At 47.6% G+C, this 4,429-nt stretch overlaps 1 long non-coding RNA gene across 1 annotated transcript; it reads left to right on the top strand.

The window, feature by feature from the left end:
• LOC116095135 lies at positions 1-1,215 on the top strand. Its single transcript, XR_004120465.1, has 3 exons — positions 1-64; positions 193-380; positions 1,156-1,215. It is a non-coding gene; the product is annotated as an uncharacterized LOC116095135 (long non-coding RNA).
• Positions 1,216-4,429: the final 3,214 nt, after the last annotated feature.

Genomic DNA, 4,429 nt, shown 5'->3' with positions numbered 1-4,429 from the left:
AGGGGAAGGCGGGCCAGTGGGCGGGGCGTGACACGGGCAAGAGGGCCGAGAGAATCAGCCTTCGGTAGGCCAGGTGCCCAAGGACCAGGGCGAGGGCCAGTCAGGGTGAGGGGCGGGGCGGGTAGAGGGCGAGGCAGGTTAGGGGGCGGGCACCCCGGAGAGTGACGCGGCTACTCGTGGGCATTCCCTAAGCGCTGCAGGCGACCGCGGCCTGCCGGAGTCTTCCAGCGTGCAGTGGGCGTGGTCGGATGAGGGCTCCGCCCTAGCAGACCGCGAGGATGAACCTGCTACTCTCTAGGAGCATCCGACGTCTGTGACCCAGGGCAGTAGGAGGACTGTCTTCGGGAACCGGGAGGATCAGAAAGTTCCTTTGCGCTAAGGTGAAACGCTTCGGGCTTTTCACGAGGGCCGGTCCTCAGGACCCGGGAAAAGTTTCCCCAGGAACAGGTGGGCTCGATCCCGAGCCAAGTTCAGGTGAAGGCCCAGCCGCGACCTTACAAGAAATGCACTTGTCCGTCCTGATTCCAACCCACAGACAACGAAATGCTTCTTGAGTGCTCTTGAGTGAAGCGAACACCAGACGTTTCGCCACCTTTTTCAGTTTTCACTTTTTCAGTGGGCTTTGATGTTTTGAGTTTTTTTTTGTTGTTGTTGTTTTGGTTTTGAGTTTTTTTTTTTTTCTTCGAGACAGGGTTTCTCTATGTAGCCCTGGCTGTACTGGAACTCACTCTGTAGACCAGGCTGGCCTCGAACTCAGAAATACACCTGCCTCTACCTCCCAGTGTTTTCAAACTAGGTCTCCTGTAGCACAAGTTGACCGCGATCTTGAGGCTGGCCGTGAGCTTGTTTTTGAGTGAACTTACCACTCTAGTCCAGGCTGCCCTGGAAGCCATCGACTTAGACCAGTCTAGTTCTGAATTGAAAGGAATGCTCCTACCTCGGCCTTTTAAATGTTGGGATGACTACTGGCGTGAGTACTACGCACTAGCTAGTCTTGAACTTTTTTTTTGGCGGGGGGTGGGGGGTGGGGGGGAGGTTCGAGTTGAACTTTTTTTTTTAAATATTCTTTTCCCTTAGGCTGGTATTAAAGCATAAGGACCACACCCAGTTGGCTTTGTACATTCACTCCATCTAGATTTCTTTTTTTTTTTTTAGGTCCGCCTGTCTCTGCCTCCCTAATATTGTGATTAAAGAAGAGCACTGCCTCACCAGCATGAATTATTCTATTTTTAATCACAGGAATGCGAGTGCGTGTGTGTGCATTTGTATGCACAAGTGTGCAGGTCAGGTGCCCTGGTTTCCCAGAGGAAACCCTAACCCTAACCCTGATCCTCCTTGAGCTGGAGGTACAGGCTGTTGTGAACTGCCCAGCATGGTGCTGGGAAGCCAGAGTGGCAAGCGCTCTTCAAGCCATCTCTCCAGCCCCTTTGCTTTGAACAATTGACTGAGTGAAAAAAGAAATACAGCCGGGCAGTGGTGGCACACGCCTTTAATCCCAGCACTTGTGAGGCAGAAGCAGGCGGATTTCTGTGTTCGAGGCCAGCCTGGTCTACAGAGTGAGTTCTAGGACAGCCACGGATACACAGAGAAACCCTGTCTCCAAAAACAAAAACAAAATTGAAAAAAAGAAATACAGCGGGTAAGAGCACTGACTGCTCTTCCTAAGGTCCTGAGTTCAAATTCCAGCAACCACATGGTGGCTCACAACCACCTGCAATGAGATCAGACGCCCTCTTCTGGTGCATCTGAAGACAGCTACTGTGTACTTTGGGCCAGAGCAAGCAGAGGTCCTAAAGTCAATTCCCAACTACCAGATGAAGGCTTACAACCATCTGTACAGCTACAGTGTGTACTCATATACATAAAATAAATAAATAAATCTTTGCTGGGCGGTGGTGGCACACCTGGCTGGCCTTTAATCTCAGCACTTGGGAGGCAGAGACAGGCAGATTTCTGAGTTCAAGGCCAGCCTGGTCTACAGAGTGAGTTCCAGGACAGCCAGGGCTACACAGAGAAATCTTATCTCAAAAAAAAAAAAAAAAAAAAAAATACAGAGGAGTGGACATGACTGTTCCTAGGTATGGTGGAGGAGTCTAGAGTGAACATGACCAGACAGAAACTGAGCTGGAGGCATATAGAGAGAAGGGGAAGGGAGGAAGAGGGGAGAGAAAGGGACAAATTTCAGCAGCCAACAGGCCAAAGGTACAAAAGGGACATGCAAGCAAAATGGCTGCATTATATAGGGAAGGGCAGCCCAGTTGCCAGGGCTGGGGAGTTCAGTGTAGAGGGTTCTGCATATGGCAGCCAGGAGGGCCTGTACTGGTTGGGACTGAGGGATGCAGGGAGAACCTAGCTTCCAGGTCCCCTTTGTTTTTTTTTTGTTTTGTTTTGTTTTGTTTTTGTTGTTTTTTTCGAGACAGGGTTTTTCTGTGTATCCCTGGCTGTCCTGGAACTCACTATGTAGACCAGGCTGGCCTTGAACTCAGAAATCCACCTGCCTCTGCCTCCCAAATGCTGGGATTAAAGGCATGCGCCACCAACACACGGCTTCCAGGTCCCCTTTGATAGGTTAAATAGGCACCTCAGCCATTTGCCCCAGGGATATGAGATTTAACACTCCACCTCCAAAGTCATCAAGTCTTAGTTCCCAGGCTTTAAGTGGGACTAGCACTTGATTACAGTTTAACTATATTCCCAATATTTCTCCCCAGTGATGGGGAGTGACATAGCACAGGTCCGTTTTGGTAAGCCTAGCAAGTTCTTTCTTTTTAGCATTGAAATTTGATCTGAGGTGATATTGGCTGCAAAATGCTTCTGGTTTAATGAAGTTCTAATCTGCAAGGTCATCACTGAGAGCTATTCCTACTGGTGAAAGGGTTTTCTCCACCCCACGCCACCCCCAACCATGTTAAATAGTATACTCACTACCTCACACATTACATCAGCTATAAACACTGAGGGTTTTCTACACAGACATCTCCAGGTTACCTGGCCCTAAGCAACCTCCTGCAACTGGCTGCTAGTCAGTGAGGACTATACTTCCATCTGTATTGGCCAATGCCAACTTTGTTTGTTTGTTTGTTTGTTTGTTTGAGACAGAGTTTCTTTGTGTAGCCCTGACTGTCCTGTAACTAGCTCTGTAAATCAAGCTGCCCTCTGACTGACAGAGATCCCCCTGCTTCTGCCACCTGAATGCCAGGATTAAAGGCGTGGACCACTGCTGCCTGGCTGCTAGCTGTTCTTGTAGTCAGGTTTTGTTTTTTTCAAGACTCGTTGGGAAATACTTAATTCTTGTATAGAATTGTACCAACAAATACTAGTCAATGGGATTCTGAATTGTATTTATTTTTTGCCATCAGCTTATTGAAATACAAAACTGAGTCAGGGGAGGAAAAGGAAATATGATAGTGTCTCTCTAAAATTTTATTTGCCTGCTGTAATATTGTGTGATATTTGGTACATGCGTGTGCATGTGTGTGCGTGTATGTGTATGTGTGTGTACATGGGTACATGTATAAAGGTCAGAGGAAGACTTCAGGCAGCATCTATCCAATTCTATTTACTTATTTATTGTTTTGTTTGTTTTGTTTTTGTTTTTGTTTTTGTTTTTTGGAGACAGGGTTTCTCTGTATAGTCTTGGCTGTCCTGGAACTCACTCTGTAGACCAGGCTGGCCTCGAACTCAGAAATCCACCTGCCTCTGCCTCCCAAATGCTAGGATTAAAGGTGTGCACCACCACTGCCCAGCTATTTATTATTTTGATGTAAGTTCTCTGACTAGCTGGAACTCACCAACTAGGCTAGGCCAACTGTCCAGTGAGTCTAAACTTCCCCAGTGCCACCATGTTTGGTCTTTTTTGGACATCAAACTCAAATCCTCACAAGTACATTACTGGCTGAGCGCTCACCCCAGTTCTATATTATATTTAAAGGTCACAGACTTCTCAAAAAAAAAAAAAAGTTTCAGGTGGACGTGGCACACACCTTTGATCCCAGCACATGGGAGGTAGAGGCAGGCAGATTTCTGTGTTTGAGGCCAGCCTTGTCTACAAAGGAGTTCTAGGACAGCCATGACTATATAGAGAAACCCTGACTGGAACAACTCTTCCCCCCCCCTCCAAAAAGAGAGAGACAGACAGACTCCTTAAGTCAAGGTAAAGGATGAAGAAGAAACAGTGTTTCTAGTAACAGTATTTGCTTTGCTAGAAAAGAATTGAGAGCAGTTGTGGTCTCTCCAGAAAACAGTGGCAGGGTTTAAAGCCTTTATTGTAGTGCATTGTTACTATTTAGGCAGGAGCTGGCTGTCTATTATCTATCTTTCAAGTACTTAGAGCTCCTGCTTCCTCCTTCTGCTTCTCCTCCTCCTCCTCCTCCTCTTCCTCCTCTTCCTCCTCCTCTTCCTCCTCCTCCTCCTCTTCCTCCTCCTCCTC

The sequence above is a fragment of the Mastomys coucha genome, unplaced genomic scaffold, assembly GCF_008632895.1.
Source record: "Mastomys coucha isolate ucsf_1 unplaced genomic scaffold, UCSF_Mcou_1 pScaffold17, whole genome shotgun sequence".
Lineage (NCBI taxonomy): Eukaryota > Metazoa > Chordata > Mammalia > Rodentia > Muridae > Mastomys > Mastomys coucha.
The sequence above is the reverse complement of the archived record's forward strand: the minus strand, read 5'-3'. Positions and strand labels throughout refer to the sequence as shown.